At 43.4% G+C, this 25,167-nt stretch overlaps 1 protein-coding gene across 1 annotated transcript in view; it reads right to left on the bottom strand.

The window, feature by feature from the left end:
- Positions 1-25,167, bottom strand: part of LOC126424692 (mast cell protease 1A-like) — a 78,343-nt gene that overhangs the window by 52,781 nt on the left and 395 nt on the right. The window lies entirely within an intron of this gene.

Below are 25,167 nucleotides of genomic sequence, written 5' to 3' on the forward strand. Positions count from 1 at the left end.
ATTACCTCTGAATGAAGAGTTTTTTTTTTCAGACAAATACCGTGACACTGAATATAGGCATTGATCGCCGGAGTGTATAGTATCAGACCGACATTACACTTACACATCGCCAATGGTGCAACCTCGTAATAAAATTACCGAATTTTGAGAGTGATTCGACTAAGGAGCGTGGTATGAAACTGGTATTTGACGATTTTCAGGGAGACAGAGAACCATCCATCTGTAAACTTACATACATCTGCATTAAAGGGATGACAGAGAGTGGACTGAGTGATCAAATGAGATGGAGCTGTAACGAGGTACGATTTATTGGTAGACTGATGACGTATTCTAGAGAGGGAGAAGTTGCTGCAGGATGCATCAGTCGCATGGCATAGCCAGCGTTCGACTTCTACACAATCACGTGTTCTGTAGGTGATTTAGAGCACTGTCTACTCGCGATCGTTAACGGCAAAACTGTCGGTCATCAGAGGACTACCATCTCATGTGTGATGAAACGTGACACATTCCTCTAAACGAACTATGATTTGTGCGATGTACTCTATCCCCCTGTCGCATCTTGGGTGTAAAATGGAGACTTCAGCTTAATAACTGAGATGATTCTAACAAGGGAACCTCCCCATCGCACCCCCCTCAGATTTAGTTATAAGTTGGCACAGTTGATAGGCCTTGAAAAACTGAACACAGATCAATCGAGAAAACAGGAAGAAGTTGTGTGAAACTATGAAAAAAATAAGCAAAATATACAAACTGAGTAGTCCATGCGAAGATAAGCAACATCAAGGATGATCCTAGCTCAGGAGCTCCGTGGTCCCGTGGTTAGCGTAAGCCGCTGCGGAACGAGAGGTCCTTGGTTCATGTCTTCCTTCGAGCGTAAGATTTTATTTTTTATTTTCAGACAATTATCAAAGTTCAGGCACTCACACATAATCAAATTCGCTCTCCAAAATTCCAGGACATGTTCAGATTTGCTTGGACATATGCAGAATTTGACGGTCTACACACGGAAAAATTTGAAAACGTTAAAAACATGTTTTGATAGAGCACAGGGAAAATTGTGCGACTGTGAAACTGTCGGATTCATTTGTTGCAGTTTATGTGACAAACTCTTATGTTTTCATCACTTTTTTTGGGAGTGATTATCACATTCACAAGAAAACGTAAATCGGGCAAGGTAGAAGAATCTTTTTACCCATTCGCCAAGTGTACAAGTTAGGTGGTTCGACAACATACTCCTGTCATGTGACGCACATGCCGTCACCAGTGTCGTATAGAATATATCAGGCGTGTTTTCCTGTGGAGGAATCGGTGGACCTATGACCTTGCGATCAAATGTTTTCGGTTCCCATTGGAGAGGCACGTCCTTTCGTCTACTAATCGCACGGTTTTGCGGTGAGGTCGCAAAACACAGACACTAAACTTATTACAGTGAACAGAGACGTCAATGAACGAATGGACAGATCATAACTTTGCGAAAATAAAGAAAAATTTTTCACTTGAGGGGAGCCTTGAACGAAGGACCTCTCATTTCGCAGCTGCACACGCTAACCACGGGACCACGGCGCTCCTGAGTTCAGATTATCCTTGATGTTGCCACCTATCTTCGCATGGACTACTCAGTTTGTATATTTTGCTTATTTTTTCATAGATCCACACAACTTCTTCCTGTTTTCTCGATTGATCTGTGTTCAGTTTTTCAAGGCCTATCAACTGTGCCAACTTATAACTAAATCTGAGGGGGGTGCGATGGGGAGGTTCCCTTGTAAGTCACCGTTAGGTGTTTGTGAGGCACTGCGATCCCTGTGTATAGATTTGCCTGACAGATGTGCTGTTTACAGAGTTAGTGGTGGAATGACTTGTAATTTCACATGTCGGACGCTGCTGCTATGCGTAGTTAAAAATATAAAAGGTTGCTTCGGTGGTTAAGTAAAAAATAGACTCAGATGAATGGAAAATAGAGTGTCGCACATGAAGATATAAAAACAGATAGACAGTGCATAGAGTAAAAGGGAAAGACCGATGTGTGACAGTAAAAGAGATAAGTAGATGAATGAATGTGTGAGTGGAAATAGACTGCCAGGGAGAATGGTATCCGGGCAGAGTAGTATTTAAAGGTAGTGCATAGATGAGGGGTTGTAGGTGGATGTTTGGAGAAGGACTGGGGGAAGAGTGGAGAAGGATGAAGTTCTAAACCAAGATTAAGGAAGTAAGTGGATCGGATTTGAGGGGAAGGGAGCCCTGATGAGGGTTGGGTAGTAGGCATCTCTTGGGTCTGGTAGGATCTGCCCTTTTATACCTTGTCTACAACACACTGCTGCCATTTGTGGATGTGCATATCGCTGTCCAATGACTTTTGTCGGTTCAGTGTATATGCTGAATAGAGACACAGCATACCATCTTCACATACAAGTAGCAACATACAAGGGATGACGCCTGTGCGGCGACACAGATTTTCAGATGACAACGACGAGGATGGTCGCACGCCAGTGGTGACGGGTATATCGATTTGAGGCTCCCGAAAGAGGGCACTGGGGTGGCCGATGGCAGCACACAGTATGACTGACAGCCCCTGCCCATGCATCAAAGCTGTTGAGTCACCATTCGACATATGGCGTAGCTCTATCTCCCACTATCTATCAGCATATGTGTGCTGTTGGTCACTTAATCTGGTGCGTTGACGCCTTCGCAGTTCCTTCTAACATACTCACGTAATAGAACTCTTCGGTCACAGCCTCAGCAGTATGTTAGCCACAATTGGAGACGTCAGTCAGTTGCGCCAATGAAATGTTTAAGGGATTTCACGACATCCGAGGTCTCACCAAAGATTCTCTTCTACAGCTCAATAGTGACATTGTTGAAAGCCATGATAAATAACAATTTTGTTGGTGTAGCCATTCCTTCAACCATCCTTCATACCCACAAATCATTGATATGTCCCATACTTTGTTTCTCCAATTTTGCCTAGATCTCTGCTCCTCCTAAATTCTATAAAGCCCTCTGAATCCTTGAACGCCATGCACTCGCACTCCACCTCACTCTTCTTATCTGTCTCTCATCCCCCATGCGGATACTCTATGACCTCATCCAGTTCCCACATTTCCTCCTTTTCCTTGAACACATCTGTATCCTCTACATCAACCGCCACCTCGATTCCCCTCACACCTTGGTGTCTCCTTTCCTCTCCACTCCCCATTTGCTGCTGCACCTTTACCGATGTGTCCCACTCTCTCTCCATCTCCACACCCTCCATCTCTTCTCTCAAAGGAACTTCCAATGTCTCCCCATCCTTGATTATGTACTTCGCCCCAATATTTATCCTTCCTTCCAACTCTGATCCTCCTCTTCCCCTTCTCCCTTCCCTCGGGCTTTCTCTCCTTCCCCTCTACGCCTCTGTCGTTTCCTCCCTCCTCCCCACTGTCCTTCCCACTTCTCCTTTCCTATTCCTTGCCCTCCCTCCTCATCTTCTGCTGACTCCACCCCTTCCCCCCTTCCTTCCCCCTCCTCCGTCAACCCCCCCCCCCCCCATCTCTCACTCCCTCCTCTCTGATCTCACTTCCTTTGGCATGATCTTCAAATTTTAATGCAGTTACTTTATCACGTTTTGGTGCTCGCCATGTATGTAAGTGCAGTGTGTGTTCAGTGTCGTAGTCCCATATTGTGAATTCTGTTTTTAATTGTTGTGCTCTTCATGCTGCCGATGTTTATGTGCTACGCCTTCATCGGGTGCCATTTTTACTATATGTGGATTTTGTGTAAATGTGCCTCATCAAACTATCCCTTTTTTGTATATTTTAATTCTAACTGTTCCTCCATCTCATGTGTAATTTTCATCTTTTATCCATGTATTTTATATATGTACTATTATCCTGTGATATTTTATGTAATCCCCTGGCTGAAGAGCAGCGAATTGTGCCAGTGCCCCCAAGGAGGACATAAAAGTGTACCTATTTACTGCATCAACTACATAATTATTTGTTTAGTGACTGAATGTTTACTAATTGCTGCAATATCAGCAAGTGATTTCTTTCTCTCTCTCTCTCTCTCTCTCACACACACACACACATACACACACACACACACACACACACACACACACACACACACACACACACACACACACACATATATATATATATATATATATATATATATATATATATATATATATATATATAATTAGCCTTTTTATAGTGGTCTATTGGTACCATCTTTGGCTGGTAATGATGACCGTATGGCACTGATGACCAAGACCCCGCACCCGGGGACGTTCAACCACCCAGCTGCAAGTCTTTTCATTTGACGTCACATTGAGCGTTGATGATGAAACAATGGGGAGCACAACACAATGCCCAAACGCCCAGTCCCCAAATGGAGAAATTCGCCGACCTGACTAGGGATCGAACCCAAGCCTGCTGCATGCATTCAGCTGCGCTGACCGCTCAGCCAAGTAGTTTGCCAAAATGAGCTGGACCCGAATTCGAACCCAGCCAGTAGTTCAGTTCTAAATAAATATCATCAGCAATACGGCGAGCAAAGACTTCCAGTATAAGCACACACCTTTGTTCTTCCAACGATGTTATGAAAGAGGATGGAAGAGCAGACAGAGGTTCAGAGCACTCTCTTGCGCTTGAGGAGGGAAACTGCTCCTAAAAGGTGGAAATATCAGCAATGATAAACGGCATGAAGACGCAGAGAACGATGGAAACGACTGCAATAATGAGACATAATTTGTTTCCCCGGGACAGGTGATGAGTAAATGAAAAAATGTATCACAATTACCTCTCCATTGGCAAAATATACCGGATTAGTCCCCCAAACGGACCTCAGAGAGAGTGAGGACTTTCACGGAGTAAGTGACCACGAGAATAAGGCTGATTAACCAAGGAAAGGGTAAGCTCCACGACTCGCGGCATTGAATGTTGGAAGTCTGAACGTGGTACAGAAGCTTGAAAACTTGAAACTGGAAATGCAAGGATTGAGTCTAGATATAGTGAGTGACATTGAAGTGGAAGGAGGATGAGAATTTGTGGACTGTCGAGTGTACGGTTACATTAACAACACCAGAAAATGTTGTAACGACAGTCGGATTAGAATTGAATCGGAAGGAAGCGTAGAGAGCGATTTATTGTGATCAGTGGAAGCAGACAGAAGACAGAGAACTGAAGAATATGAGCTCGGTAGTAGCAATGAAAGAGGAGAAAGATTCTTTCAGTACTGCGAAAATTTCGAATGCAATGTTCAAAAATCAGGAGAGAAACAGGTATACTGGAGAAACGGCCTGGACTCTGGGAAGATTACTGTTGGATTACATTACAGCCATGAAGAGATTCCGAAATCAGATACTGGTTTCGAAGGCGTACCCAGGAGCAGATGTAGATTCAGATCACAAGTTAGTTATGGTAAAGAGCAGACTGAAGTTTAAAAGAATCGTTTGGAGGAACAAATGAGGAAAGAAGTGGGATACGGAAGTACTGAAGAATTATGAGGTGCATTTGCAAAGAAGGAGCAAGACATAGATACTACTCCTTCGGAATTTATAAATTAATGAGGGAAGTGGCAAGCAAGTAAATATTCAGGATGTTTAGTAGAATCTATGAGACTGGCAACATATCATCGGACTTGGGCAAAAATTACGAGTACATCCGCATAGTCCCGAACTGTCGCACAATCATCTTATCAGTTCATGCATCAAAGTTACCAACAAGAAGGGTGTACAGAAGAATGAAAAAGAAAACTGGGGATCTGTTATATGACGTTCAGTTTGGCGTTAAGGAATGCACCAAGATGCATTTCTGACGTCACGCTTGATAATGGAATTGAGGCTTAAGACTACTGTCCAAGCTAAACATCGAAGAAGCAATGACGGGAATAAAAGAAAAGTTCAGGCATTAGATTAAAATGCAAAATGCGAGGGTATGAATGATAAAACTCTGCGATGTCTAATGAAGAAGACTTACAAGACCTGTTGAATAGAATGAACAGTCTAGTGCACAGACAATATGAACTGAAGGTAATGACCACTAGCAGAAACGAAATTGGTGCTCAAGAAGTGGCCAAAGTCAAAGAATTCTGCAAACTTGGAAGTAACTCGTGATGGACGAAGCAAGGAGACCATAAAAAGCAGTGTAGTCCAGACAACGAGGGCATTCATGGCCAAAAGAAGTCTACAAGTATCAACCATTGGCCTTATTTTGAGGAAGAAATTTCTGAGAATGTACATTGGTTGATTTGGGGTATAAAGGGTCCAAACTACAGGGTCATCAGTCCATTCTTGCTGACGCAAGCAAGGCTCAAGGTACAAAAACACCAAAAGTACGTTTGAGAAAGTAAAAGGGGTGAAAGGAATGGGGAACTACACCTAAAAAGAAAACGAATGGAACAGACAAAGAACGGGGAAAACATACACCACAAAGAAAAGTAGAAGAAAGTATTAAAACCATAGAGCAGATAGTCTGGGCTGGTTGATCACAATAATAAAAGATGATGAGCCAGCCACTCTGCAACACATTAAAATGTCCACCTCAAAAAGACAAGGCGAATTGAACACATCTAGGGAAAAGACAACCACCAAGACAAACAAATGCAAAGAAAGTGCAACAGAGTTAATGAAATGATCGTAGGGCATTGTTGGCTGGGAGGCCCCATGCGGGGCAGTTCGGCCGCCGTATCACAAGTTCTTTTTAGTTGACGCCACTTCGGCGACTTGCTTTCGTCAATGATGATGAAATGATGATGGGCACACAGCACCCAGTCATTTAGAGGCAGAGAAAATCCCTTACCCCGCCGGGAATCGAAATCGTGACCCTGTGCACGGGAAGAGAGAATGTTACCGCAAGAGCACGAGCGGCGGACAACAGAGTTAAAATGGAGGGAAAGCGGCGACCTCGAAGAGAAGGCTAAATGCCCACCCTTATATGATACAATAAAAAAAAACCTCACGAATAAAACGCGAAACTAAATCTGCTGTTGAGACATTGTCGCGCAACACCGAAGGTAGGGTGCTGGGAAGGTTAAAAGTCCGCCGCAGAGGGGCTACAGGTGGACGACAGTCATATGTGAGCCAGAGTGACACCGAGGTGGGTACTCGTGATGGAGGAGGTAGCCATGTGTTAGCCACGTATGGCCAATGCAGAGCTGGCAGAGAACCACAGAGTCCCTGCGAGAGGCCCGCATGGAAGACTTCCACACATTCGTAGTCTCCTTAATGGCTGGTAATTTGTTGGGTGTACTGAAATTACACCATTCCGTCTCCCAAACCTGAAAAACCTTGCGGCGTAATAATGATCGCAGATCAGATACGGGGATAATGATCTCCAGAAGCGGTTTCCGTGTAGCCCGTTAGACCAGCCTGTCGACAAGTTCATTTCCTGGGATTCCGACGTGGCATGGGGTCCACACAAACACGACGGAACGACTGGACCATTCCAGGTCATAGGTGGACTCCTGGATGGTCGCTATCAAAGGATGACGGGGATAGTACTGGTCGATAGCTTGTAGACTGCTCAAACAGTCAGTACAGAGAAAAAACGACTCTCAGGGCATGAGCGGATGTGCTCAAGAGCACGAGAAATAGCCGCCAGCTGTGCAGTGAAAACACTGCAGCCATCTGGCAAGAGTGCTGTTCAGTATGTCCCCCATGAACATACTAAAAGCCAACGCGAGCATCAGCCATCGAGCCATCGGTGTAAACCACTTCATAGTCCTGGTACATGTCAAGAATCGAGAGGAAGTGACAGCAGAGAGCTGTGGGGTTAACTGAGTCCTTAGGACCATGTGAAAGGTCCAGGCGAAGCTTCAGCCTAGGTGTACACCATGGAGGTGTACGTATATGGACCTTGAGTCTGATAAAGGCAATGACTCCACTTCAGACAGAAGTGAGGTGTCTGGGGTGGCTGAGTGGTTCTAGGCACTACAGTCTGGAACTGCACGACCGCTATGGTTGCAGGTTCGAATCCTGGCTCAGGCATGGGTGTGTGTGATGTCCTTAGGTTTAAGTAGTTCTAAGTTCTAGGGGACTGATGACCTCGGAAGTTAAGTCCCATAGTGCTCAAAACCATTTGAACCATTTGAACAGAAGAGATTGGACACGAACCCCAATCATAAGCCCTGACCTTGGCCTCCGATGTGGGAGATGAACCGCCGTGGATAAGAAAAGGAGACAATAATTCGGTTGCTCAGGAGAACTACCAATGTGTGCAACGTAACTGCCGAGCAGTAGCGCATGTCTAACCTTCAATGGAAGGACTCTGGCCTCCACCACGACGCTGGTCATCGGACTCGTCCTAAAAGCTCCCGTTGCCAGTATGACGCCACAGTGGTGCACTGGGTCGAGTAAAAGTAATGCTGAGGGCGCCGCCGAACCATAAACCAGACTCCCATAGTCAAGGCAGGATTGAACAAGGGCTCTGTAGATCTGCAGCGGCGTAGAGAAATCTGCACCCTAGTGAGGTGCTGACAGCACTTCCGCTTCAGCTGACGAAAATGAGGAAGCCACGTCAATCGGGCTTCGAAAACCAGTCCTAAGAATCGATATGCCTCCACTACAGTGAGTGGATCATTATTAAGGTAAAGTGCTGATTCCGGATGAACGGTACGACGCCGACAGAAGTGCATGATACTCGACTTCGCAGCTGAAAACTGGAAGCCATGAACTAGAGACCATGACTGCACCTTGTGGATGGCTCTTTGTAGGCGCCACTCAGCAACACCAGTACTCGAGGGGAAGTACGAAATGCAGAAGTCGTCTGCGCTTGACCGTTAATGGCCACTAAAAATAGAGATACACTCAATACAGAGCCCTGCGGGACCTCATTCTCCTGGATAAATGGGGTATTATGGGAGGCACCAACTTGGACATGGAAAGTACAGAGCGATAGGAAATTTTGGATAAAAATCGGGAGCACGCCCAGAGACGCCACTCATATAATGTGGCACGGATATGATGTCACCAGGTCGTGTCGTAAGCTTTTCGTAAATCAAAAAAGACGGCAAACAGGTGTTGGCGTCTGGAAAAGGCTGTTCGGATGGCAGTCTCGAGCGAAACCAGATTATCAGTGGTAGAACGACCCTGGCGGATACCGCCCTGGCATGGAGCCAGTAGGCCATGTGACTCCAGGACAATAACAGCTTACGAAGAACGCTGGTGAGACTGATGGGCCGATAGCTATCCACATGAAGCAGATATTTGCCTGGTTCGAGTACTGGAATGATGGTGCTCTCTCGTCACTGCGATGGAAAGACGCCATCGCGCCAGATCCGGTTGAAGATGACGAGGAGATGTCACTTGTAGTCGGACAAGAGATGTTTGATCATTTGACTGTGGATCCGATCTGACCCAGGAGCAGTGTCAGGGCAATGTGCAAGGACGCTGAGGAGCTCCCACTTTGTAAATGGAGCATTATAGGGTTCAATGTGACGTTCAGTGAGCTAGAGGGCTTTCCTTTCCATCCGCCATTTGAGGGTGTGAGATGCTGGGGGATAATTCTCCGATGCAGAGGCTCGAGTATAGCGCTCAGCAAAGTCCTCGGCAATTGTGTTTGCGTTGGTAGATAACACATTATTAATGTTAATGCCAGTGACCCCTGTCGGGGTCTGGTACTCACAAACACGTCTGATCTTCGTCCAGACTTGGGTAGGTGACGTATGCCACCAAATGGTACAGATGTACCTCTCCCAACATTCATGTTTCCGTCTTTTTATAAGCTGGCGAACGCGGGCACAGAGTCGTTCAAAAGCTATTAGGTGCTCTAGGGAAGGGTGCTGCTAATGTCGCTGTAGTACTCGCCGACGCTCTCTAATGGCCTCAGCGATTTTCGGCGACCACCAAGATAATCACTTTCACTGGGGGCATACTGAAGAACAGGGACTGTGTTTTCCAACGCAAAAACAATCGTTCTAGTGACCCACTCAACTACCACATCGATGGTACCATGTGCGGCAGATTCAACGGTGACAGCAGAGGTGAAAGCTACCCAGTCTGCCTTGTTTAAAGCCCAGCTTGGTAGACGTCCAGGGGAATGGTGTTGGGGGAGTGTGAGGAAGATGGGACAGCGGTCACTACCACACAACTGATTGTGGGCTCTCCAGTGACAGATGGGAGAAGTCCTGGGCTACAAAGGGATAAATCAATGGCCAATAAGTGCCATGAGCCACACTAAAATGTGTGGGGGCCCGAGTATTTAAGAGGCAGAGGTCCAGTTGAGACAGGAAAATTTCGACATCTTTACCTCGACAGTGGGATCCATGTGCTGTCAGGAGACTAGCACCAAATGGATACATGACGGCCCCACCACAATGGACTGGCTACCATGCTGGATATTGGGCGCACAGAAATCCGGTAGTGTCATGGGTGCGAAAGAGGACAGGAGACAACAGAAGAAGATGACATACCCCGGAAAGTGTCCTCACCCAAATAGTTGAATTGCAAGTGGAGATGCAAAGCCATTACTAGAGGTTGAGGAGATCGAATCTAAGGGCACTATGGACAACTCATGCACCACATAAGGCGTTCTTCCCCATATGGCCCACACTTCTGTAGAAGTTGAAAAATGGCAGGTCAAACCATAAAATGGGACCTAAACTTATGGGGCCGAAAAGTGTGAGACTCCTTTTACTCGTCTCTTATGACAGGGAGGCATATGGGCCTATTCTAACCCCCGGACCCACAGGGGTGAGAATTTACATATGGAGCACAGTATTGTATTGTAGTGAATCACCAGCTGTTGGAAAGGCAGAAAAGAAGAGAATCGAAGCATTTGAATTTTGCATTATAGACGGGTGTTGACAGTTGGACTGATAAGTTGGACTGATAAGATAATGAATGAGGAGGTGCTCCGCAGAATCGGCGAAGAAAGGAACATATGGAGAACACTGACAAGCAGAAGGGACAGGATGATAGCACGTACGTTGAGAATCTGGAAATAACTTCCGTGGTTCTAAAGAGGGCTATAGAGCGTAAAAAATACATACAACTAATAATGGAGAACGTAGGTAACAAGCGCTACTCTGAAACGAAAATGCTGGCACAGTAGGGGAATTCGTGGTGGCCCGCATCAAACCAATCAGAAAACTGACAGCTGCAAAAAATTAAAAGGGTCTTCAATGGATTTTTAGTAATTTTTAGCTTTTCCAGTTGTCTTGAGGTCAAGTAAACAGTCAGTTCTTCCAGTAAAAATCATTATAGTTCTACTGTCATCTATCGTTAAGATATTGCTACATCGCTAATGAAGTGTTTCGTATCATGTTGTATACGAACAAAAAAGTTTAGAGAAAAAGAAAACTCGGATTTTCGACGTGAATGCGAGTCAAATTTTTATGACAGAAATGAAAGGGAGTCCTTCAACCAGTGTCATTTAATAAGATACTGGGATATTCTCACCCCAGGCCAAAAATAACAAAAAATCCTCCCTTAATAATTGTGGCAAGAAAATTTCATAATAATATTGCAGTACCAAAAAGCCGTTTAATTCACACAACAAGAATAACGCATAAAATAAAAAAAACATGTGTGCAACAATCGATTACTTACGAAATTAAAGGCGGCAGAATGTGTTACAAAGCAAAGCTGAAATTTTCACTCTGCAGCGGAGTGTGCGCTGTAATGAAACTTCCAGGCAGATTAAAACTATGTGCCTGCCGGACCCAGACTCGAACTCGGGACCTTTACCTTTCGCGGACAAGTGCTCTATCATTTATTTAAACTCATTTTATTCGATATTGTTCAGTGCATTTGTTCTGAGGTGACGTCTCAGGACACCCGTTCAAGTTCCAATGATCCATTCACTCAGTTTTTTTATTGCAGACGGCAGCTGAGTTACCGTGCTGGCAGCCACCTGAGATACCTAAGCACGACTCACGAGCCGGTTTCACAGCTTTAACTCCTCCAGTAACTCGTCTCCTAACTTTCAAATTTCACAGAAGCTCTCCTGCAGATCTTGCCGAACCAGCACTCCTGGAAGAAGGGATATCCCTTCTCCCAGGAGTGCTAGTTCTGCAAGGTCTGCAGGAGAGCTTCTGTGAAGTTTGGATGGTAGGAGACGAGTTACTGGCGGAATTTAAGCTGTGATAACAAGTTATGAATTGTGTTTGGGTAGCTCAGCTGGTAGGGGCATACGAAAGGCAAAGGTGCCGACTTCGAGTCTTGGTCCCGCACACAGTTTTAATCTGCCAGCAAGTTTCAAAGCTGATATATCATCTTAGTGTCATACACTGAATATTAAGAAAATGTTGCCAACAATGAAATCAGCTATACGTGATATCAGAATCATGCACCTCAGTTGAACTACGAAGATAGTATCCTGTTCTTCAGTTGACTTATATAGGTTGACTGAAGTACGGGATACAAATACATGTCGCTGTTTTTAGTCTTCGCTAGCACTAGTAGCAGTCGACCTATATAGGTCAGCTGAGCAATAGGATACAAATTTTCAGTATGTAACTTTTTTCACTTCGCTAACACCAGTACCCTTTTCTTCAGTCGACTTCTAGAGGTCAACTGAAGAACAGGATACTACCTTCGTAGTTCAATTCAAGTACAGGATGCCAATGTTATGTATATTGGTATTAGTAGTATCATATTCTTCAGTTGACCCATATAGGCCAACTGAACAATGAGATATAAATTTTACACGTCTCGAGTTTTTCGCCTTTGTTAACACTAATATCCAATTCTTCAGCAGACCTGCATAGTCAACTGAAGTACAGGACACAAATTTTACTGTTGTATTCGGAAAAAAACAAAAAATCAGTAACCAACCATAAAATTCATTATAACTAAATTATTAATACACTACTGGCCATAAAAATTGCTACACAAAGAAGAAATGCAGATGATAAACGGGTATTCATTAGACAAATATATTATACTAGAACTGAAATGTGATTACATTTTCACGCAGTTTGGATGCATAGATCCTGAGAAATCAGTACGCAGAATAACCACCTCTGGCCGTAATAACGGCCTTCATACGCCTGGGCATTGAGCCAAACAGAGCTTGGATGTCGTGTACAGGTACAGCTGCCCATGCAGCTTCAACACGATACCACAGTTCATCAAGAGTAGTGACTGGCGTATTGTGAGGAGCCAGTTGCTCGGCCACCATTGACCAGACGTTTTCAATTGGTGAGAGATCTGGAGAATGTGTTGGCCAGGGCAGCAGTCGAACATTTTCTGTATCCAGAAACAGGACCTGCAAAATGCGGTCGTGCATTTCCTGCCGAAATGTAGGGTTTCGCAGGGATCGAATGAAGGGTACAGCCACAGGTCGTGACACATCTGAAATGTAACGTCCACTGTTCAAAGTACCGTCAATGCGAACAAGAGGTGACCGAGACGTGTAACCAATGGCAACCCATACCATCACGCCGGGTGATACGCCAGTATGGCGATGACGAATACACGCTTCCAATGTGCGTTCACCGCGATGTCAACAAACACGGATGCGACCATCATGATGCTGTAAACAGAACCTGGATTCATCCGAAAAAATGACGTTTTGTCATTCGTGCACCCAGGTTCGTCGTTGAGTACACCATCGTAGTCTGTGATGCAGTGTCAAGGGTAATCGCAGCCATGGTCTCTGAGCTGATAGTCCATGCTGCTGCAAACGACGTCGAACTGTTCGTGCAGACTGTTGTTGTCTTGCAAACGCCCCCATGTGTTGACTCAGGGATCGAGACATGGCTGCACGATCCGTTACAGCCATGCGGATAAGATGCCTGTCATCTCGACTGCTAGTGATACGAGGCCGTTGGGATCCAGCACGGCGTTCCGTATTACCCTCATGAACCCACCGATTCCATATTCTGCTAACAGTCATTGGATCTCGACCAACGCGAGCAGCAATGGTGCGATACGATAAACCGCAATCGCGATAGGCTACAGTCAGACCTTTATCGAAGTCGGAAAGGTGATGGTACGGATTTCGCCTCCTTGCACGAGGCATCACAACAACGTTTCACCAGGTAACGCCTGTCAACTGCTGTTTGTGTATGAGAAATCGGTTGGAAACTTTCCTCATCTCAGCACATTGTAGGTGTCGCCACCGGTGCCAACCGTGTGTGAATGCCCTGAAAAGCTAATCACTTGCGTATCACAGCATCTTCTTCCTGTCGGTAAAATTTCTCGTCTGTAGCACGTCATGTTCGTAGTGTAGCAATTTTAATGGCCATTAGCGTAGTTAATCTAGTGTTCTCTATATCGAAAACAAAAGTAACCATTTTGTATCTTCCGCTCAAAGAATCGTTTGATTCAGCGATTCCCAGTGGCTACCGTATACTATCACCCGATTGGCTATGACCAACTTTAACGAATTGCCAGTACCGCTGACACTGTAATTTCATTTTAACTGAACTTACAATATGACGTGTATAGTCGGGACATTCACAGGTATGAAAAGTACTTCTGTCTAATGGTTGTAGTAACACTAGTACATCTAGCGGCAAAAAAGCGCGCCATCGACTTAATCGTACTTTCGGTGACCGTAGTATTATCCTGCTTTTTTTTTAATTGTCATGTTGGATACGGACGAAAATATAATCTCGAATTCTGCATGGTCATAAAAGTCTTCACGTTCGGACTTTTATCACCAACGGAATTTCGTATAAAGTGAATAATGATCTACTTTTGTTTTCGTCTTCATTCTCAACTCAAAGTTGTGGTTATGGGCTGAGCTGTAGTGCAGTTTGCCGTTTAGGTGAGTTTGGAAGGCACATACAGTTGCGAGACTTTTATTTTTTTAACGGGTGGTCACAGGACGTTATATACAACGCTGGGAAAACTTCAAAGCCGATTATGTCCGTAAATCTATAAAGAACATTAAGAACAACCTATTTCTCTACACTTGTAACCATGTTCCACGCGCGTGTTTCATTACGGAACAAAAAACAGCCTCAGTCATTTTCATACTGCGCATAACAGTGCGACAATCAGAGCACAAGGCTGCAAAAGCAGTGACCGTACATGATTTTTGAAATAAAATCTACGTAGCTAAAGCGAGATTGAGAACAAAGTAATTTCCAAGAATGATTGCCTATCCATGTTGCAGTGTCCAAACGATACATATCGAACGTGCGATCGTAAATCGATCATGCGACTCTGGTGGCAGGCGTTATGAGTTAGTTTAGGGTGGTCGCTACAGCAACGACAAAAGAAGAGCGATGCAATAAATACTTATAACTGAAAAGGAGACGACTTACCTTACTCGTCGTTGGTGTTGTCATCATGTGAAAGTCCATTACAATGGTCTGGATGGATAGTCTGGAAGAAGCATGTATTCTTCCTGATACTCGTTCGTTTCCCACACTGTCCGCAATGAAATTGTAAACGGTATTTCAGCATCGAAACTCCTCTTACGGAGTTTTACACACTTCGCACCACCACAGTCTACACAGTCCCTTCTTTCCTCATCCGGTAGTAATCTACACTCCTGGAAATTGAAATAAGAACACCGTGAATTCATTGTCCCAGGAAGGGGAAACTTTATTGACACATTCCTGGGGTCAGATACATCACATGATCACACTGACAGAACCACAGGCACATAGACACAGGCAACAGAGCATGCACAATGTCGGCACTAGTACAGTGTATATCCACCTTTCGTAGCAATGCAGGCTGCTATTCTCCCATGGAGACGATCGTAGAGATGCTGGATGTAGTCCTGTGGAACGGCTTGCCATGCCATTTCCACCTGGCGCCTCAGTTGGACCAGCTTTCGTGCTGGACGTGCAGACCGCGTGAGACGACGCTTCATCCAGTCCCAAACATGCTCAATGGGGGACAGATCCGGAGATCTTGCTGGCCAGGGTAGTTGACTTACACCTTCTAGAGCACGTTGGGTGGCACGGGATACATGCGGACGTGCATTGTCCTGTTGGAACAGCAAGTTCCCTTGCCGGTCTAGGAATGGTAGAACGATGGGTTCGATGACGGTTTGGATGTACCGTGCACTATTCAGTGTCCCCTCGACGATCACCAGTGGTGTACGGCCAGTGTAGGAGATCGCTCCCCACACCATGATGCCGGGTGTTGGCCCTGTGTGTCTCGGTCGTATGCAATCCTGATTGTGGCGCTCACCTGCACGGCGCCAAACACGCATACGACCATCATTGGCACCAAGGCAGAAGCGACTCTCATCGCTGAAGACGACACGTCTCCATTCGTCCCTCCATTCACGCCTGTCGCGACACCACTGGAGGCGGGCTGCACGATGTTGGGGCGTGAGCGGAAGACGGCCTAACGGTGTGCGGGACCGTAGCCCAGCTTCATGGAGACGGTTGCGAATGGTCCTCGCCGATACCCCAGGAGCAACAGTGTACCTAATTTGCTGGGAAGTGGCGGTGCGGTCCCCTACGGCACTGCGTAGGATCCTACGGTCTTGGCGTGCATCCGTGTGTCGCTGCGGTCCGGTCCCAGGTCTATGGGCACGTGCACCTTCCGCCGACCACTGGCGACAACATCGATGTACTATGGAGACCTCACGCCCCACGTGTTGAGCAATTCGGCGGTACGTCCACCTGGCCTCCCACATGCCCACTATACGCCCTCGCCCAAAGTCCGTCAACTGCACATACGGCTCACGTCCACGCTGTCGCGGCATGCTACCAGCGTTGAAGACTGCGATGGAGCTCCGTATGCCACGGCAAACTGGCTGACACTGACGGCGGCGGTGCACAAATGCTGCGCAGCTAGCGCCATTCGACGGCCAACACCGCGGTTCCTGGTGTGTCCGCTGTGCCGTGCGTGTGATCATTGCTTGTACAGCCCTCTCGCAGTGTCCGGAGCAAGTATGGTGGGTCTGACACACCGGTGTCAATGTGTTCTTTTTTCCATTTCCAGGAGTGTATATTTGCGACAAAAAGTCGAACAATTTTCTACGCTGGATAAACATGGAATTAGATTTTTCCATGTGAGAGAACCGTCGAAGTGTCCTCAAGAACAGCAGACATCCCACTCACTAACGACATAAATCGTCTGGGATTCCCTAACAGCTCGCAAATAATTCGCGGAGGTATGTAATTTAGAGCAAGTAAGGGAACGAAGGAAAACAGATAAAAATGACGATCACAAATAATTGATCACAACGCTGCCACCAGCGTCGCATGATCGATTTACGATCGCACGTTCGATATGTATCGTTTGGACACCGCAACTTCGATAGGCAATCACTCTTGGAAATTACCTATGGTTCTTCCAGATTATCCATCCACACCACCGTAATGGACTTTTACGTGATGACAACAACAACGACAAGTAAGGTGTCTCCTTTGAAATTACAAGTATTTTTGTAACGCTTTTCTTTTGTCGTTGCTGTAGTGACCACCGTAAACTAACTAAGGGCAGATGACACTTAAGTAACCAATGGGCATAGTGTGGAAAATCTATTTAACAAGTACTTTATATCCGTTACTGATAGAATAGGATTGTCGAGATCAGTAAATAATGCCCTTGAATATCTGAAACTAGCCTTTACAAATAGCTTCAGGTACATGAATATGTCACTCACGTCACCAAATGAAATAACTTCCATAATAAAATCTTTAAAAACAAAGCATTCTAGTGGTTACACCGAAATATCAACAAAGTTAATTAAGGCATGTTCTCGTGAGTTTAGTACAATTCTGAGTTACTTGTGTAACCAGTGAATTATAACTAGGACATTTCCTGACTGGCTAAAATATGCAGATGTCAAGCCTCTATTCAAGAAGGGGGATAAAGAGATACCATCAAACTACAGGCCGATTCCACTTTTGCCAGAATTCTCAAAAATTTTAGAAAAAGTAATGTACAGGCAGCTTCTCAATCATCTGACCACAAATAGCATATCATCAAAACACAGTTTGGATTTCTGAAGGGTTCTGATATCGAGAACGCTATTTACACCTACAGTGGAAATGTACTTAATTCATTAAATAACAAGTTACAAGCAGCAGGTATTTTCTGTGATTTATCAAAGGCATTTGATTGTGTGAACCACAACATCCTTTTAAATAAATTAGAATTCTATGGTGTCATGTGCAGTGCTGCAAAATGGTTCAAGTCATACCTCGCTAACAGGAAACAAAGGGTGGCAGTGCAAGGGACTAGTGAAATAAGTCATCAGTCATCATCAGAATGGGAAGAAATTACATGTGGTATCCCACAAGGATCCATCTTAGGGCCATTGCTTTTTCTTGTGTACATTAATGATCTCTCATCAGTTACACTGCCAGAAGCAGAGTTCGTTTTGTTTGCAGATGACACAAGTATTGCTATAAATAGTATGTCGAGTGTAGTTCTAGAATGATCTGCTGATGATATGATATTAAATACTGCACTGAAAAGGAGTTTGAATGTTGTGCAGGTGTGGCTAAATTTAACGGAGCTAAACTTCTAACTGTTGTTATTTATAGATTCCCAGACTCCGATTTCACAACATTTTTGTTAAAGCTAGAGGAGGTTCTTGGTTCACTTTATAGGAAATACAAAAAGTTAGTTATATGTGGTGACTTCAATATTAATTGTATAAGTGATTGTGCAAGGAAGAGGATGCTGGTAGACCTCTTTAATTCATATAATCTTATGCAAACCGTATTCTTTCCAACGAGAGTGCAAGGGAACAGTAGAACAACCACAGACAACATTTTTGTTCATTCCTCATTACTAGAAGGGCATTCTGTTCGCAAAAAGGTGAATGGTCTTTCAGATCATGATGCACAAATTTTAACTTTAAAAGATTTTTGTGCTGCAACACGTGTTAAATATAGTCATCAGCTGTTCAGGAAAGCTGATCCAGTTGCTGTAGAGATCTTTGTAAACCTTATAAAGGAACAAGAGTGGCAAGATGTCTATAGCGCTGATACAGTAGACAATAAATATAATACTTTTCTCAAGACTTTTCTCATGCTCTTTGAAAGTTGCTTTCCGTTAGAACGTTTAAAACAGGGTACTAGCACAAACAGGCAGCCTGGGTGGCTGACTAGAGGGATAAGAATATCTTGTAAAACAAAGTGGCAATTATATCAAAACGTTAGAAACAGTCAAAATCTAAATGCAGCAGCCCATTACAAACAGTATTGTAAGATGCTTAAAAATGTTATTAGGAAGGCAAAAAGTATGTGGTATGCAGATAGAATAGCTAAGTCTCAGGATAAAATTAAAACCATATGGTCTGTCATGGTAAGACAGAGATTTAGGAACCAGGTTTTAAATTGTAGACATTTCCAGGGGCAGATGTGGATTCTGACCACAATCTATTGGTTATGAACTGCAGATTGAAACTGAAGAAACTGCAAAAAGGCAGGAATTTAAAGAGATGGGACCTGGATAAACTGAAAGAACCAGAGGTTGTAGAGCGTCTCAGGGAGAGCATAAGGGAACAATTGACAGGAATGGGGGAAAGAAATACAGTAGAAGAAGAATGGGTAGCTCTGAGGGATGAAGTAGTGAAGGCAGCAGAGGATCAAGTAGGTAAAAAGACGAGGGCTATTAGAAATCCTTGGGTAACAGAAGAAATATTGAATTTAATTGATGAAAGGAGAAAATATAAAAATGCAGTAAATGAAGCAGGCAAAAAGGAATACAAACGTCTCAAAAATGAGATCGACAGGAAGTGCAAAATGGCTAAGCAGGGATGGCTAGAGGACAAATGTAAGGATGTAGAGGCTTGTCTCACTAGGGGTAAGATAGATACTGCTTACAGGAAAATTAAAGAGACCTTTGGAGAGAAGAGAACCACTTGTATGAATATCAAGAGCTCAGATGGCAACCCAGTTCTAAGCAAAGAAGGGAAGGCATAAAGGTGGAAGGAGTATATAGAGGGTTTATACAAGGGCGATGTACTTGAGAACAGTATTACGGAAATGGAAGAGGATGGAGATGAATATGAAATGGGAGATAAGATACTGCGTGAAGAGTTTGACAGAGCACTGAAAGACCTGAGTCGAAACAAGGCCCCGGGAGTAGACAACATTCCATTTGAACTACTGATGGCCTTGGGAGAGCCAGTCATGACAAAACTCTACCATCTGGTGAGCAAGATGTATGAGACAGGCGAAATACCCACAGACTTCAAGAAGAATATAATAATTCCAATCCCAAAGAAAGCAGGTGTTGACAGATGTGAAAATTACCGAACTATCAGTTTAATAAGTCACAGCTGCAAAATACTAACGCGAATTCTTTACAGACGAATGGAAAAACTGGTAGAAGCGGACCTCGGGGAAGATCAGTTTGGATTCCGTAGAAATGGAACACGTGAGGCAATACCAACCTTACGACTTATCTTAGAAGAAAGATTAAGAAAAGGCAAACCTACGTTTCTAGCATTTGTAGACTTAGAGAAAGCTTTTGACAACGTTAACTAGAATACTCTCTTTCAAATTCTAAAGGTGGCAGGGGTAAAATACAGGGAGCGAAAGACTATTTACAATTTGTACAGAAACCAGATGGCAGTTATAAGAGTCGAGGGGCATGAAAGGGAAGCAGTGGTTGGGAAAGGAGTGAAACAGGGTTGTAGCCTCTCCCCGATGTTATTCAATCTGTATATTGAGCAAGCCGTAAAGGAAACAAAAGAAAAATTCGGAGTAGGTATTAAAATTCATGGAGAAGAAGTAAAAACTTTGAGGTTCGCCGATGACATTGTAATTCTGTCAGAGACAGCAAAGGACTTGGAGGAGCAGTTGAACAGAATGGACAGTGTCTTGAAAGGAGGATATAAGATGAACATCAACAAAAGCAAAATGAGGATAATGGAATGTAGTCAAATTAAATCGGGTGATGCTGAGGGAATTAGATTAGGAAATGAGACACTTAAAGTAGTAAAGGAGTTTTGTTATTTAGGGAGTAAAATAACTGGTGATGGTCGAAGTAGAGAGGATATAAAATGTAGACTGGCAATGGCAAGGAAATCGTTTCTGAAGAAGAGAAATTTGTTAACATCGAGTATAGATTTAAGTGTCAGGAAGTCGTTTCTGAAAGTATTTGTATGGAGTGTAGCCATGTATGGAAGTGAAACATGGACGATAATCAGTTTGGACAAGAAGAAAATAGAAGCTTTCGAAATGTGGTGCTACAGAAGAATGCTGAAGATAAGGTGGGTAGATCACGTAACTAATGAGGAGGTATTGAATAGGATTGGGGAGAAGAGAAGTTTGTGGCACAACTTGACTAGAAGAAGGGATCGGTTGGTAGGACATGTTTTGAGGCATCAAGGGATCACAAATTTAGCATTGGAGGGCAGCGTGGAGGGTAAAAATCGTAGAGGGAGACCAAGAGATCAATACACTAAGCAGATTCAGAAGAATGTAGGTTGCAGTAGGTACTGGGAGATGAAGAAGCTTGCACAGGATAGAGTAGCATGGAGAGCTGCATCAAACCAGTCTCAGGACTGAAGACCACAACAACAACAACAATGGTCAGTCGTAAAGGAAGTTGCTGGTCTGCAGAGACAGGTCGAGGATATAGAATCAGTGCGTAGTGGGAATGTTCGTGTTACTGATAAGTCACATATATGTACAGTATTTAATAATCACTTTCTGAATATAGCAGGTGAACTAAATAGAAACCTAGTCCCAACAGGGAATCATATAGCGCTCGTAGAAAAAAGTGTTCCGAGACTGTTACCTGAAATGCTCCTCCATGATACTGACAAGAGGGAGATTCAGTTAATAATTAAATCACTAAAGACCAAGAACTCTCATGGATATGACAGGGTATCTAGCAGAATACTGAAGTATTGTTCTATGTATGTTAGCCCAGTTCTCAGACATATCTGTAACTTTTCCTTTAGGAGTGGTCGGCTTCCTGACCGATTAAAGTACTCGGTAGTGAAGCCACTTTATAAAAAGGGAGACATTGATAATGTTGTCAATTTTAGACCTATTTCTATGCCATCGGTGTTTGCTAAAGTTATCGAGAAGGTTGTATACACAAGGTTACTGGAGCATTTAAATTCACATAATTTGCTGTCAAATGTTGAGTCTGGTTTTAGAAATGGCTTAACAACTGAAAATGCTATATTCTCTTTTCTCTGTGAGGTTTTGGACGGATTAAATAAAAGGTTGCGAACGCTAGGTGTTTTCTTTGATTTAACGAAGGCTTTTGACTGTGTTGACCACAAAATATTACTGCAGAAGTTGGACCATTATGGAGTAAGGGGAGTAGCTTACAATTGGTTCGCCTCTTACTTTAAGAACAGAAAGCAGAGGGTAATTCTCCGCAATATTGAGAGTGGTAGTGGTGTTCAGTCCCAATGGGGCACTGTTAAGTGGGGCATTCCCCAAGGGTCGGTGCTGGGGCCACTGCTGTTTCTTATTTATATGAATGATATGCCTTCTAGTATTACAGGTGATTCAAAAATATTTCTGTTTGCTGATGACACCAGCTTGATAGTGTAGGATCTTGTGTGTAATATTGAAACAGTAACAAATAATGTAGTTCATGAAATAAGTTCGTGGCTTGGGGAAAATAATTTGATGCTAAATCACAGTAAGACTCAGTTTTTACAGTTTCTAACTCACAATTCAACAAGAACCGATATTTTGATCAAACAGAATAGGCATATTATAAGCGAGACGGAACAGTTCAAGTTCCTAGGCGTTCGGATAGATAGTAAGCTGTTGTGGAAAGCCCATGTCCAGGATCTTGTTCAGAAGCTAAATGCTGCTTTATTTACCATTAGAACAGTATCTGAAATAAGTGACACTTCAACACGAAAAGTAGTCTACTTCGCATATTTTCATACGCTTATGTCATATGGTATTATTTTTTGGGGTAAGTCTTCTGATTCAAAAACGGTATTTTTGGCTCAAAAATGGGCTGTTCGAGCTATATGTGGTGTAAGTTCGAGAACGTCTTGTCGACCCCTATTCAAAAATCTGGGAATTCTGACATTGCCCTCACAGTATATATTTTCTTTAATGTCGTTTGATGTTAGCAATATTAGCCTATTCCCAAGAGTTAGCAGCTTTCACTCAGTTAATACTAGGCAGAAATCAAATCTGCATGTAGAATGCACTTCCTTGACTCTTGTGCAGAAAGGAGTGCAGTATTCTGCTGCATCCATTTTCAATAAGCTACCACAAGAACTCAAAAATCTTAGCAGTAGCCCAAACTCTTTTAAGTCTAAACTGAAGAGTTTCCTCATGGCTCACTCGTTCTATTCTGTCGAGGAGCTCCTGGAAGAGCTAAAAAATTAAGCAAATTCCAGTGTTACATTGTTGATTTTCTTCATTTAAACTTACGACTTGTCACCTGAATGTGTTTTTTTATATTTCATTTTATCTGTTTCTAATATCGTGTTATAATTTCATGTATTGACTCGTTCCATGACCATGGAGACTTTTCCTTAATTTGGTCCCACAGAACAATAAATGAATAAATAAAAATAAGTGGCTTAGAGCCCACTGACTGAAATTAAACTTCCAAAAGACTCACTATATGCAATTCAGAACCTATAAGAAGTTTCCACCCAGCATATGCATAAAGTATGAAGAAGAGCAGATAGAAGAGGTTGACAGTCTTAAATTCCTGGGATTACAACTTCATAATAAATTCAGTTGGGAGGAGCACACCACAGAACTGCAGAAACGCCATAAGAAATCTGTATTTGCAATTCGAGTGTTAGCAGACATAGGCGACATAAAAATGAAACAGCTTGCATACTTTGCCTACTTTCACTCCATAATGTAATATGGTATAATATTTTGGGGTAACTTTTCAAGTCAAATAAAAGATTTCAGAGTCCAAAAGCGTGTAATACATATTATTTGTGGAGTAAATTCACGGATGTCCTGTAGAAACCTCTCCAAAGAACTGGGTATACTAACTACTGCCTCTCAATAAATTTACTCCTTAATGAAATTTGTCCTAAGTAATATATCTCTTTTTCCAACAAACAGCTCGGTTCATACATACAATATCAGGAACAAAAATGATCTGCACAAGGACTTAAAAGCACTTACTTTAGTTCAAAAAGGGGTCCACTACTCAGGAACACTCATCTTCAATAATTTGCCAGCAAACATAAAAAATTTAGTTACAAATAAAGATCAGTTTAAAAGGAGCCTGAAAGACTTACTAGTGGCCAACTCCTTCTACTCCACTGACGAATTTTTTAATAGAAACAAATGATGTATTGTATATATTCATACTATTAGTACTGTTATTTCAGCTTTATAAAAAAATATTGACATGTTCCACATCCATAAGTATCTCCTCAGCACGGATCTATGGAACGAAAAACTAATCCAATCTAATCTAATAACGTCTGCCACCAGAGTCGCATGATAATTTACGATCGCACATTCGATACGTATCGTTTGGGCACCGTAACTTCGACAGGCAATCATTCTTGGAAATTACAGAACCATGTATTCTTCCTGATACTCGTTCGTTTCCCGCACTGTCCACAATGAAACTGTAAACGGTATTTCAGCATCGAAACTGTTCTTACGGGGTTTTACACACTTTGCAGCACCACAGTCTACAGAAAAACGTTGATGGCTGATTATACATTTGAATATCTTAACGTTTCATTTAACGGAAGTCAGTAACAAGGTATCTAATACATAAGTAGGACCTACTTCCAAGAGCGTAACAACATCAGTGTACGTGTGATATGGTTTCTGACCAATCATCGCGTTTGTTTGTTTACATCAGGTTTATTCTTATGATGAACGGATTATAGTATCTTACTTCCGAATTTGACAAAATTTCCGAGAATGTTGTTAACTAGGGGCCTGACGGCACAAAATATCACCTAAGTTTCTAGAATGAAATTTTCACTCTACAGCGGAGTGTGCGCTGATATGAAACTTCCTAGCAGATTAAAACTGTGTGCCGGACCAAGACTCGAACTCGCGACCTTTGCCTTTTGCGGGCGAGTGCTCTACCAAATGATCAGACGACGTACTGGCAGAAGTAAAGCTGTGAGGAGAGGGTGTGAGTCGTGCTTGGGTAGCTCAGTGGTAAAGTACTTACCTGCAAAAGCAAAGGTCCTGAGTTCGAGTCTTGGTCTGGCACACATTTTTAATCTGCCATGTAGTACCACCTATGTGTATTTACGAAGCATCGGAGATAACGAACGAATAGTGTAATGGGCTATCCACATACAACTAACGATTTGTGGAGATCACTTTTCGTAATTTATGCCGCGAATAATTACTGACAGCAGCACACAATGGAAGATC

Source organism: Schistocerca serialis, chromosome 10, assembly GCF_023864345.2.
Source record: "Schistocerca serialis cubense isolate TAMUIC-IGC-003099 chromosome 10, iqSchSeri2.2, whole genome shotgun sequence".
Lineage (NCBI taxonomy): Eukaryota > Metazoa > Arthropoda > Insecta > Orthoptera > Acrididae > Schistocerca > Schistocerca serialis.